General features: G+C 45.2%; 1 protein-coding gene across 1 annotated transcript in view; it reads left to right on the top strand.

Moving 5' to 3' along the window:
- Positions 1–14299, top strand: part of SLC2A9 (solute carrier family 2 member 9) — a 197243-nt gene that overhangs the window by 29543 nt on the left and 153401 nt on the right. The gene's annotated exons all lie outside the window — the stretch shown is intronic.

The raw sequence follows: 14299 nt of genomic DNA on the forward strand, positions 1-14299 counted from the left end.
GTTTGACCACAGGCTGACCTGCTTCCTATTTCCTGATACTATTTGAAACTCCTTGATGCATTGTTATCCTCTCCTGTGGGGATTGTCAGGGAGGATGGGAAGCTGGGCTCACTGCGAGAGGCTGAGGAAGCCACAGTGGCAGTCTCGGTGGTCCAGCAGAAGGTGCTCAAAAGTGTGGCTGGGAGACAAGTTCAGGTGGAAGTGGAGTCCTCAGAGTTCAGGGGGATCCGGCCACTGGCAGGTCCAGCGGCGGGGGTGCTCCTAGCTAGGATGTATTGAACTAAAATGTGATTTGGGAGAGAAATGAGGACAGGGAAGTACGAGAGACCAGGAATAGTCTCTGGAGAGAAGATACACAGCATCACCTGGGCCTTAGAAATACAGGTTCTTTGCCTCTGGGTGTCTCTGGCTGGGAGAATTCTGGGCCATGAATAATTCTGGTTCAATTTCAGGTGCCAATTTGGTATCATCCATCCTCTGTTTGCATGACCATAGTTACAGAACCCTCCCTCCCTCATGAGATGGGTCAGTGAAAAGTTTGATGCCCACATGCTGGCTATAGGCCCAGCTTCAAGTCTGGGCTCTGATAATTATAGTTCATGGGGCTGTATATGAGTTATTTAGACACTCGGGGTTCATTAATCCACAATGACATAAAGAAAAAGTAATGGCCATATCAGAGGGTTGTTGTGAAGATTAAATAAGATGGTGCTCAGCAAGTGTTTATCTCAACAACTGGCACAGAATGGGAGCCCAACTTCTGTCCACTAGTGTCATCATCACCAACGTCATCATCGCCATCATCATCAGCACCTTCTGAGATGGGTCATTCCGCCACTCAACAGAGTTGACTGTGAATCTGTTTTTAAAATTGCACTGAAACGGTCCTACTTGCACCTACTTGCACATATCGTTGGATTTAGCTCCTCCTTCTAGAGCAAAGTAGAGAAATCTGCAAGATAGGGAAACTGACACAGACTTTGAAATCAAATCCCAGGTCAGATTCTCAGACAAGCCACGCAACCACATTCACCGATGCAACAAAAATTTTTGAGTGTTTGCCAGGAGTGAGGCACTGTGTCTGGCACAGGGACTTTGGTGAACAAGAGAGACACAATACCTGCTGGCTAGAGTGATGCTCGGGCAAGGGAGGCAACCCCTGAGCAGTTCATTGTGCAAGTCATTGTAACTCTGGGAAGTGCTATAAATGGATATTAGAGATACAAGAAGAGGCAGCTGTCATGTTCTTTAATTTTTAAATCTGTAAAGCACAAATAGGGAGCAGCTATGAGTATTGAATGAGACTAAATTTACAGAATGTCTCATGCCACTCAGGAGGCTTTTTGAATGCCTGTGACAGGAACCCAAATCAAACTGGCTTAAGCCCAAAAGGGGAATTAATTGGCTCACACAACTAAAATATAATTTGGTTAAATCCAGTTGCTCAAGTGATATCACACACACAAAATCCAGATCTGTTTCTTCCCTCTCTCTGCTCTGCCTTCTGCTACGTGGCTTCATTCTCATGCAGTCTTTCCCATAGAGAGGCAAACTGGCTCCAGCTGGGTGAGAAATCTCCTTCCAATAGTTGTAATGAAAGTCTCCAGCTTGAGCTCCTTGATCTGAATGTGGTTGCGTGCCTTCAGAGGTGCTCAACTGGCAGGCAATGTTGCCCCATTGACAAATGGGACATTTGTCAATGTTAGGAGACATTTCTGGTGGTCACAACAGGGCGGGGATGCTGTTAGCATCTGGGAGAAGCCAAAGATACTGCTAAACATCCTACAATGCACAGGGCAGCCCCCAACAAAGAGTTTTCCAGCACCAAATGCTAATAGTTCCAAGGTGGAGAAATTCTGACAAATAACGTTCTAATGCATTGGATTAAGCACTTTTTTTTTGAATTGGAGTCTCACTCTGTCGCCCAGACTGGAGTGGAGTGGCCACTCCGGGCCACCACAGCCTTGACCTGCTGGACTCTGACAATCCTTCCGCCTCAGCCTTCCAAGTAGCTGGAACTACAGGCGCACGCTACCACAGCCCGGCTAATTTTTTATTTATTGTAGAGATGAGGTCTTGTCAAGTTGCCCAGGCGGGTCTCAAATCCGCAGGCTCAGGCAATCCACTCACCTCAGCCTCCCAAAAGCACGGGATTACAGGCTGAGCCACCGAGCCCGGCTGGATTAAGCACTTTAAAAGACTTCCCTAAGTGCTTTGAGAATGATCAGTAATTGTGACGTTGACTGACCAGGCCTGTATTCTGCACCATTCCCAAAGCCCTAATGTGATGGAGACATGAGCACCCCCAGCCCCATGCTGAGAGTGTGAGCAAGAAATTCAAGAAACTCCTTTCAGGAGAAGGATGAATTTTGAGCAGATGCCAACAACAGGCATCCTATACCACACTCCAGGCAAATAGTAGATTCTCAAAGGGCTATTTTTCTCTTCATCTTTTCTACTACTTCATTCTTTTGAAATGCAGCTTTATTTTATAATAGTAGAAAATGGCTTTAGCTCTCTAGAAGCCTTCTGGAGGAGTCTGTAATGCATGTGGCAAGCATGCATTAATTTCCTCAGACTATCATATCAGAATACCATAGACCAGGTAGCTTAAGCAACAGACATTTATTTGCTTACAGTCTTAGAAATTGGAAGTCCAAGATCAAGGTGTCGGCAGGTTTGGTTTCTCTTGAGATCTTCCTACTTGCTTGTAGATGGCCGTCTTCTTGCCCTAGGTTCACATGGTCTTTCCTCAGTGTGTGTACATCCCCAGTATCTCTTCTTCTTATAAGGACACCAGACCTATGGGATTAGGACCGCTTCCTTATGACCTCAGTTGACCTTAATTACCTCCTTAGAGGCTCTATCTCCAAATGCAATCACATTGGGGGTTAGGGTTTTAACATGTGAGATTTGGGGGGGACACAATTCAGTCCATAATAGAGCACACACACCATGCCACCGATGCCCTTTTCTTTCAGGCTAGAGTTGTCTCAGGAAGTCAGTTGTCAGAAGCAGAGCCTAAGACAGGGCTCAGGATGTACTTTTTGAGGGAGGGCTCTTCAGGAGTCATCTCTAAGGTGGAGAAGGCAAATGCAGGCAGGGGAAGGAGCCAAGCAGGGTATGCTCTCAGGTCAGATTTAGCCTCATCTGATCTTTGGGGGACACTGGAACCTAATCACACCCACCTGCACCCACCTCTACCACTAGTCTATCATTAACTGCAGGTTACCCTGAGAGATGAAGATCCATCTTTTGGGCCGATGTCAATCTCCTGAAGAAGGGCCAACCCTTGAGCCTTGAATAGGCAACACTCACAGAACTGGAGGAGGAGATCTGAGCGGAGGCAGAGATACCGGCGAGGAAACCTGATTCTTACCCTGGTTCTGCCGACCTTACAAGACTTGTTTAACATCTTAAGAATGGCAAGACTCTGGAAGAAGGAAACCATCTTGGATTCATGACAGGCCATAAGGAGAAAGCTTGGACATGATAGATGAGACCAGAGGACATCGGAAAGGCAGGATTCCAATTTTAAAAACAAAGGGAGTCAGCACATCCAAAGCATGAAGCTTCTTTGGTACAAGTTGACTCTGCATCATCGATTTATTTTATTATGGACACACCCCATTTGCTATGACGGATGCATAAACTGGGAAAGCAGGGATAGAAATCCTAAGAAATCTCTACCCCTGCCCTACTGCCTACCACACTTGTATCAGAACCAAGCACTGGTCTTCTCTGAGCTCACATTGGACTTTCTCTTTCCCTCTGCTACATCAGTCAGCAGTTTGGGTTGTAATCATTTCATGACATTTCTGTCTCTTCTCTGAAAAGAGAGCTCCTCCATGATAGCGTTATGTGTAGATATGACCCCAGCAACTAGCTTAAAAGCTTGTAAACAGCAGGCAAGCAATACATGCTAGTGTATAAAGGACGGATGGATGGAGGATGCTTGGTGCTTGAATTTTCTCTATCATAACTGTTCAAGTGACCATCTTTGCATGCTTGCATAGTTTTTGTTCCCCCATACATTTATATACTCAAAAACGATTTATTGAGAAGTTTCTATGTGACAAGCAAACACTCAAGGGTGAGAAAACTGACAAAGTCCCCGTCCTCCTGGAGCGTGTGACTAAGTGAGGGTTCACAGACAAATAACAAGTATGTGTAGCATGTCGGGTGGCCTCTGACAAGTACTACTGAGAAAAACAAGAAGCAGATCAGAGCACCAGGGGAGGGAGAAGAGTTTACCACTTGGTGGCGGTTCAGAGGATTCTCTAAGATAGTGACCCATGAGAAAGCACTGAAGGAAGCAAGGGGACAAGTCATGCTCAGCCTGAGGAGATGCACATCAGGCAGAGGAAACAGCAGGAGCAAGGGCAGGAACAGGCTGTCTTCTTAGAAAATGAGACATGAATTCAGTGTGGAGGTAATCATAAAAATGGGACAGAGAGGTTTCTAGGGTCAGATTCTAAGGACTTCGTGGTCAGGGTTGGGGCTTTTCTTCTAAGATGGAAAGTTACTGGAATGTTTTAAGAACTGACTTGACTAGCATTTTAAAAGCTATGCTGTTATCAGTGGATCTGAGAGACTGGTTAGGAACATCTTGCAGTAGCCCAGGTGAGACAGGACATGATTTGCACCAGGGTCATAATGAGACATAGTAAGAGGTTATGAAAAGTGTTTGCATTCTAGACATAGTTTGGAGGTAGAGACATCAGCCCTTCCTGATGGATCTTAAATGTGCTGTGTAAGAGAGACAGCAAGAATAATGACAATATTTTTAGCCTGAGAAACTACAAGAATTGTGCTGTTTTTTTGAGATAGAGAAGGAAGCCCATGAGGGAAGTCATGTTTTTTGAAGAAAGCCTTCAAAAACCAGGGTTTTTTTTTTAAGAGAAGAAGAGCTCAGTTGTAGATACCTTAAGTTTGAATTGTCTGTTAGAATTATTAGTGGGTATGTCAAACAGGAAGTTAGATATACAAGACTGAGGCCCAGAGGAGAGCTCAGAGTGGGATATAAATCTGGATGTTTTCAATATATGGGTGGCATTTAAAGCCAGGAGACAAGACAAGCTCACCTAGGTATGGAGACAAAAATAATAGGCCCAAGTTCTGAGCCCTGGAGTCTCTCAATGCTCGGAAGTTCAGAAACAGAACCATGACTGAGCAAGATCTCTCTGGAAAATGAACAAAAGAAGGAGGTTGTGATCGACTTTTCCCAGTGCCACTATGAAACTACAACAAGGATTGAGCTTTGGTAGACAGATTTAGCAGTATGGCAGTGACTAGTTACCTTGACAGGAGCTGTTTCAAGGGTACAGTGGCAGAAATACCATCGGGGTGGATTTGAGGGAGGAGAGAAGAACTGGAGACAATGAGTGCAGACATCTCTTTTTGAGAAATTTTGCTCTAAAAGTGAGCAGAGACAATGGCATGGTAGGTGAAAGAACATGCAGAATCAAGAAGATTTTTTGTGTTTTCTTTTAAGATGGAAGTCATGAAAGCATATTAATGAGATGCTCCAGCAGAGAGGGACAGTCCAATTGATAATCAGGATCATGAGGTGACATTTGCTGAAGAATGTCCTTGAGTAGATGAGAGGGGTGGAGAACTAGCTGGTAACTGGATAGATGGGACTCAGGAGTAAGGACAGTCATCCAGGCTGGGCTTGGTGGCTTAGCCTGTAATCCCAGCATTTTGGGAGGCCAAGGCAATGGGATTGCCTGAGCCCGCAGGTTCGAGACCTGCCCAGGCAACTTGGTGAGACCTCGTCTCTACAATAAATAAAAAAAATTAGCTGGGTGTGGCAGCGCGCGCCTGTACTTCCGGCTACTGGGAAGGCCGAGGCAGAAAGATCGCTGGAGCCCAGCAGGTCGAGGCTGCGATGGCCGGGAGCGTGCCACTGCATGCCAGTCTGGGCGATGGAGTGAGACTCCAACAACAACAACAACAACAAAGACAGTCATCCACAGGAACACAAAGGAAGGCAGGTGTCTGGGTCCAGGTACAAGTGTGGGCACAGGTGCAAGTACAGGCATGGGGTCAGGTGCAGAAACAGGTGGAATGCAGCAGTACATATTGCAGGACTGTGAAAAGGGTCTCTTGGGATTATTTCTGTGTTCTCAGAGGAATAGAAAGCAAGGCCAACAGCTAAGAATGAGGAAAGGGGGATTTCAAGATAGAGAGAAGACATGAAATAGCTCCCTGGGAGAGAAGGGCACAGAATGAACAGGAAAATATGGAATAGTTGTAGGGGAGCCCTAAAGCCACTCGAGGCTGTGGTTATGAATTTTGTGAGACCAGTCGACATGGTTATATGTTTTTTTCTCCAACTGTGCTGAACTTTGCAGGTGCACGTGCCCAACAAACAGAGATTTCGCCAGCTGGGGTTTATCAGTCATCAGTAATGCAAAGGGGTGACATCCCCACTAATGTTTAAATGTTTAAAATGATGGACCATGAAACTCAAACTGGGTAATCAGAAATGGATGCACATGAGGAGGGTGACAGATGTGGAAACAAGGTGAGATCTTGGCTTTCAGGCCTAGTCAGACTGAAGAATTATTAGAAGGGGCTATGAAGAGAGCCAGTACCTCCAGAGGGTCCCCATTCCCCTAGCACTTCATGAAAAGTATTTTCCAAATTCAAACTGAAATAGTATTCCCTGTGTCTTCCACCGATGGATCCTGGCCCCGTGCATCAAGTTCAAGTATGACACAGAGAAGGCAGTTCCCTTGCCCTCTCTGACCTTCTCTGGTCCAGGCTAAATATCCCCAGCCTCTTTGAGCATTTCTCAAGGGACATAATCTCCAATCTCCTCATCATGGGGGAAGATTCTACACTATCAGAGAAGCTCCAAACAATGAATCAGGCATCCCCAGTGGAGTCCCGGGGGCGGGAATTGATCTCCCTTGTTTCTGCTGCTGTTCATCGTCAGGACACAATGGGAACAATGATTGAAGTCCCGCTCTGAGCGCCTGTGAGTCAGCTTTGCAGAAAGGTTGCAAATAAGGTTTTCTTCCTCACTGGGATGCTGTCAGGTTGAGGGTTATTTCAGGACAGATTATTTTAATGTGATGAACTTGCTTAGAGGATGTGCAGTCCTAATTGCAAATGTTTCAAGTCAGACTTTTATGTTATGTTAACGTTTCCTGTTTACCACAAAATACACCATTGTGAATGATGGAAATGTTCAGACTATAAAGCCTTTGGAGGCACCGATGGCTCCTCTTTCTCTCTCCACCTCTGTCCAGTCCATCAGCATATCTCAAGCAGGAACTATGTTGTGTGCATTGCTATATACCAGGATCTGACCTGATGTTCCATATCTAGTTCACACTCAAGTATGCATTGAATGAATGCATGTTAGTTGAAAGAATGAATGGCTATGAGTAAATATGGCAGCCACGATTGCAGGTAGCTTAGTATCATGGTGACTGGAATGCTGAATCTTCCATTTAATAGCAGGTGACCCTGACCAAGGCACTTGGCTTCCAGATCCCTCCAACTCTGCCTTCAAAAATATGCCAGGATCTACTACCTCCCACTACTCTCTCTGCTTCCCATTGTGGCCCACATCATTGCCAGCACCTGCCCAAGCTATTGCAATAGCTCTCCAGTGGGTCTCCCTGCTTCCACACTTGCCCCCTGAAGTTTAGGAGCAACACAGAAGGCTGAGTGGTTTTGTTCACATATAAATAGCCTATGGCAATCCTCTCCTTGGAATCCCTCAGTGGCTGTTATCTAACCCAGGGTGGAAACACAAGTTCCCATGGGGGCACAGAAGACCCTCCATGAGTTTCTCTGCCATTCCCCCCACCTTCAGCTTCTACCACCAACTCTGTAGCCCTCCAATGCCCCAGTCAGGCTGACCTAACTAATGGTTCTGAAAGAGACCAAGCCCGGCTCCTTGTAGGCCTCTGCTATAGTGCTGCCCCCAGATATTCATGTGGCTCATTTACTCTTCTCTACAGAATCTATCACCATCTGATATCCTTCATTTTTTTTTTACTTGTCCTACTGGGAAGAGAATAAGAGCAAGGATTGTGTCGTGTTAATTGCTATGTGCGAGGACCTAGAATAGTGTTTAGCACCTAGTGCCCATGTGTGCTATATAAAAGGATACTGGTTGAATGAATGAATGATTGTTGAAAGAATAAATGACTGTCAGTAAATATGGCAGTAACCATTGCAGGTAGCTTAGTTCATGGTTATTGGAATGCTGGATCTTCCATTTAATAGCAGGTGACTTTGACCAAGGTACTTACCTTCCAGATCTGTTTCCTCATGTGTGAAATGGGATAGCAAAAATCACCTAACTCATAGGATAACTTTATGTTCAAGTATAAGGTACTAAAAACAGTGTCTGGCCAAGAGTAAGCACTCAGTGAATGTTAGGTATCACCATTTTCTTTCTTGTTTAATGTATTAAGGCTCCAAGTACATTCCAGGTGCCATCCTATGCACTTTATATAGATTATCTGATTATGATTCTTATGGGAGTCTGATGAGGTAGACATTATCATATACATTTCAATGGTTAGGAAACCAAGGCCCAAAGAGAGTAAGAAACCTGCCCAAAGTCACTCAATTGCTATGTGGCTGACACATCCAAGCAGTGATATTATTAGAGGTGAATTCAGGAGAAACTTTGTCTTGCCTACAGGACAAAGTTGACTTGAGATACAGGGCAAACCAGAGTGGGGCCTCATGGAGGATACCCAGGTCAACTTGGCTTGCTTTCTACAATGTATTCCTTCATTTATGCACCAAATATGTATAAGACACCTGCATATTCCAGAAACTGATTTAGTAGGGGCTGCATGAAAAGACAAAATCTCTGTAGCCACGGAGCTTTTATTCTAGTGGGGAAAGATGGACAACAAAAATGAAGAAACAAATATATAGATCACTTCATGTGGGGATGAGAAAAAGGTAGAATCGGTGATAGGATTGAGGGGGATGGGCTCTGCATTTGGGAGTGGCCATTTCAGACAGAGTATCAGAAGGTGACATGCAAGCTGAGACCCTAGTGAGATAAGAAGGTCATGCCACAAGCAGAGGGGGCAAAGGCCATGAGCTGGGAACAAGCCAGGCATGTCCAAGGGACCACAGAAAGGCTCATGAATTTGGAGTAAGCGAGAGCGGTGTGAGTGGGTATGAGCTGACAGTGGCCTGAACTCTGGGTATGCTGGGGGCTGAAAATGGGAGAAGTGGTTTGATTTTGTTGCCAAATATCAGGGGTACAGCCTAGGCCTGTTTGCTCACCACAGAGAAAGCCAATCATGGAGACAATGAGTATTGCCTGGGAAGAAAGGTTTTGTTGTGGGTAGCATCAGCTGGAAAGTTGGGAGACAAGCTTAAAATCCATCTGTCTCCCCTGACTACAGCTAGGGATTTGTATAGCAGGAAAGGAAAACAGAAGGGGCAAGGAAGGGGATTTAACAGGCAGCAGGTGGTCAAATGAGCAAATGAGGGGTCTAGCATCTCACTGTGACCATGTACAGCAAAACAGGAGTTAAGAAGAGATAAGGAAGAAGCGGTGGTCAGCAGGAAGCAGGTACATCTCATTAACCAGGTACAGCGATCTGGAAAACCTCAGTTCCCCAAACCATCCAGGAGGGCCTTCAGTCAGTTTCCCCAGAAAATAAGTTTCTCAAGCTTCAGCTCTATGAGAAAGTTGGGCCGGTTTCAATTTGGGATATATTTTTAGAAGTAGTGTAGCTAGGACTCAGTAATAGATCGGATATTGGTCATGAAGAAAACACAAGACTTAAATGTTATTCCCAGATTTTTGGCCTCAACTACTCAAGAAGCTAAGGCCTCATTTGTTCAGGTAGGGAGGACAGTTGAAAGAGGGATTTGGAATGCACGTGGCAGAGGATGGTGAGGTGCGAGGATTTAAGACTTCTATTTGGAACATGCCTTATTTAAGATGCCTCCCAAGTGGAAATGTCTAGGAGGCGATTAAATACGCAAGTCTGGAGCTGAGAGGAGAGTCTGGGCCAGAGATACTGTTAGAAATTGTCTTCTCTTAAGACAACAGGATTGGCTGAAACCACCCAGGGAGAGAGAGTAGAGAGACAAGACGAGGAGAGAGACGGACTGTAGCTCTTGGACAGCCCAAAGTTGAGAGGCTGGGAGAGGGTGAAGACAAACCAGCCTAGACCCTGAGATGAAGAGGCTGGGAGGAAACAAACAGAGAAGGATAGGGAGCCTGATGAACAGAGAAGACAAAAAGGGAGCTGTCTACTGTTTCACCTGGTGCTGAGAGACTGTAGAAGGGGAAGACAGAATCGGCAACTGGACTTGTCAAGGTGGACGTTGCTGACCTTCTTAAGGGCAGACTCCATTGAGTGGTAGGAATGACCTCATCTGAGTGGGGGTCAAGGGAAGAATGAAGGTGGGCAGACCATATTTATCTAGGAACCTCACCCTAAGGGGCGCAGATGCAAGGAGAAGCAGCTGTGAGGGATGAGGGCTAAGAGGGACAATATTGAGATGTGTTTGTGCGGGAATGACTGAGTTGAGAAGGAAGGAATTCTTTACTGTAGTGGGAGCTCCACAGGAAATAGGGGGTGGGGTCCAGCCCAGGAGGAGACTGATCTGGCTTAGATCAGAGCAAGGAGGTCTCATCCGGACACAGGTGGGTGGGAGAGCTTGGGGTGGCAGGAGGTGGTAGTCTCATCTGATAACAGCCTTTGCCGCCTGTGAAGAGATCATTAGCACTGACAGCTTTAGGCATCGAAGAGTAAGTGAGATAATTTGTGTAACAGCTATGTGCTTTCTGGCGCTACCCTAGAGGCCTCATATCCAGTCTGTAGTTCTCTAGCAGTGGCCTGAGAATCTCCATATTTATAAGTGCTCTTGGTGAATCTGATAAGCAACCAGGCTTGTGAGCACTACAGGGGGGCTAACATTATTCTTATGGTTATCATTGTCATCCAAGACACCACCAAGGTGGAACTAGTAGCTTTATTGGTGACATCAGTTTGCAAGCCAGAAAGAGACAGTCTCCAGCGTGTACTGGAACTGGAGGTGCTCTCTCTTTGAAGAGGGTAAGGGCAGGTTGGGTTTTATCCTCATGTGACTTGTGTCACACAAGAGAGTCCCACACATTCAGCAAGTGTGGGGAACAGCTATACATCTTCATGAGAGTGGGGCCAAGTGCATACACAATGGATAAACATATCTGTAACATACCTCCCACGCCACTTTGGGGCATTAGAATGAGGTGGGAATTAACTCTTTACATCAAAAGGTGAACCATAGGACACAAAGTTTGTGCACAGCCTCTATGGGCTGCTGAAATGGGCTTCAGGTGGGCAGTAGCTTACCAGGAAAGCATGATTGTAAGGCCAGTCATCTGTTCAGTCAAAACTGTAGTGGTCTGGATTGTAAATCGGAGTTAGGAAGGGGCTGATCATTTGCCTGACAGCTCCATTTGTTAGGGAGTCCAGCAAGGGTATGGTTTTTCTTGTTGCTGTAGGAATTTAGGGAGTTGCCATGCTAGCTAATCTCTGAATCCTTGGCACACGGGTAACTTTTGTTTCCTTAACTTTAGGGTCCATCTTTGTTGATAAAAAGGCATCTATTTTGGTCTCTCAGATCACAGCATTAATCTTCCCTGAGCATCCAATGTCCCGTTTACTTGTCGCAGGGCAGTGGAGAGGGCGAACCAGAGTAGGAGTCAAGTTCTGTTTCCCATCAGCCCTTTATTCTCTCTGTCTGTAGAGTAAAGAACTTTGCCCAACCTCCAAGAAACCTCCGAATCTGGCACAGCATTCCTCTCCTTCCTGGCCTCTTGACAGTCTCTCCACTGACTTTTCTTGCCCCAGACTAAACAACAGGGACTTGCCCAGTGAGACCCCAACAGGTGGAACAGGGACCCATAGATGGGAGCTGCAGGGAGAATGTTTTGGCCTGTTGTGAGAAATAATTCTTTATATAATCAATCTGCTTGCACTTTTGGAAGGTCAGCAGGGACAGGGAGCATTGGTGAGGTCTAAAGCCAGGCCCACATAAAGAAGGGGCCAAGGTACCGGGACCTCAGAGGGGAGGCTGGAACCACAGAGGAGACACACCTGCTGCGATGGGGGCAGAGGGAGGGAGAGGATGCCTTGCTTCTATCTGTCCCTACCCTTCAGACAGGGCTCTCATTGGCCAATCCTACCAAGAAGCCAGAACCCCACCAAGAATGACCTGTCCTACCAGGATTTGCTCCTAGGAAGCCAGGAGGAAGGCAAGGGAGCCTGAGGACGCAGTTCCCTTGGCAACAGGGCAGGGCAGAGAAAGGCACATGCAGGACAAGCAGGCAAATGACCACACAGTCCCCAGGTGTGTAGACTCATAGCCTTGATATGGTTGCTTCTAGAAGTCAGAATTGCTTGCTAATTGGCTTTTGTGTGGCAATTTATTTGATGCCTGTGTCCCTACTAGATGGTCAAGTCTGAAGTGAGGACAGGAACAGCTGCCTTATTCCCTGTGGGACACCCAGTGTCTAGCCCTGGCTGAGCGTTTGCTGGCTGGATGTGCGAGGGAGGGGCTGCGAGGAACGTACTTTCAGCCCAGGTCCACGGGCCCCCAAGCCACCTCTCCCACCTCTCCTTCCAGCCACTGCTGCTTTCCCCATAAGGAACATGGACTTTCTTAGAGGCTGGCAGGGAGGGCTGTGAATGCTAGGTGCTATGAACTGAGGTTTCACCCACAGTAGGAAATAATACTTTCAGGCTTGTCTTTATTGAATCCAGAGTGATGACCTTCCTCATCACAACCAGGGAGGTTAGTCTTGAATAGAGTTTTTGTTTTAAGTGTCTGATCAGTCACATATTTTTTTTTCCATCATGAAGTTTATTAAAATTAACTTTTAAAAAGTAAAATTGCATATTTTTTTTGAGTAGCAAATACAGTCACATGGCTCAACTTCCAAAAGGAACAAATGAATATAAAGTTAAGAGTTTCCCTTCCATTCTGTCCTCCAGCCACTCAGCTCCCTTCACTGGAGGCAAATGATGATACCTGGTTTTTGAGTGTCTTTTGTGCCTAATCTATACACACACACACAAACACACACACACACACACACATACACCTTTTCCGTACAAGCTGTTGCATATTTTACACAAGGTTCTGTACCTTCCTATTTTTTTTCTATTAATTATTTTTTTTTATTTTAAAGACATGAGGTACAATTCAGGGTTAGGTATACAAATGTTCATTATGCAGGTACCCTTGTTGATGATGTACCTTACTCTTTGCACCTAGTATATCTTATCTTGGTGGTCTTTCCATATCAGATTATAGAAAGCTACCTCTGTTCTAATGTCTGCATAATATCCCACCCTATGGATGTATCATAATTATTTAAATAGTCCCTTAATAATGGACACTTTGGGTGTTTCAACTACTGGCTACTTACTATAGTGAACAATCTTCATACCATAATAATTTAGCTGCAAAAGTAAGTGACTATGGAATTTTCCAGGAAGATGGAGAAATAGAAGAAAATGTAATATAATGTTTGAGAAATAGTAGATAAGGTTCTAGCCTGGAAGTCAAGATATCTGACTTCTAAAAGTAATAGCAAAACTTCCTTCTAAACCCCTAGCTTCTCATAATTTACAAAAAAAACCAATTATCTGTTAACTCATTAAGTCTTTAGTGGAAAAGTAAGCTACAAAACGCTACGATGTTTCCCCAACTTGCTGACTCACTAACTGTATGACTTCAAATAAGTTTGTAGCTTGTCAGCATTCTTGTTAACTTATCTGTAAACTCGGCATAATTAAAGAACCTATTTTGTCAGATCATTCTGAGATTAAGTGAGCTACTCGTATAAAGTGAGTAGAACAGGGCTTATCATATAGCAAGGGTTCAAGAAATATGAGCTGTTAGAATCGCTTTTCAAGCGAGGAAGTGAAAACACAGAGCAATAAAGTATGAAACGTATTATCTGTTATAATATGGAGGCAGGGAGGAACACAATTTCCTAACTCCTGAAAGGTTGAGCTGATGCAGGAATCCAGGTCCCCAGGCCTCAAACAAATCATGCATTTCAACCGTGAAGTCTTAAGGCACATACCCAGCAGTCCAGACCCATACCTAGTAGTAATAGTTATTGCCATGGGAATATGCCTGATGTTGTTTTAGGGAATTAGTGTAGTCTTCCACTTAGTAGTATATCAGTGCATCAAATCCTCCCTTAAGTGTAAGAAGTACTGTTATTTTACAAACCACACAGAGGGAGTGAAGGATGGGATGGAAGAGAGGGAGAGATGGAGAGAGGAAAGGAGGG

Source organism: Carlito syrichta, unplaced genomic scaffold, assembly GCF_000164805.1.
Source record: "Carlito syrichta isolate Samal-C Ts95f unplaced genomic scaffold, Tarsius_syrichta-2.0.1 Scaffold305073, whole genome shotgun sequence".
NCBI lineage: Eukaryota > Metazoa > Chordata > Mammalia > Primates > Tarsiidae > Carlito > Carlito syrichta.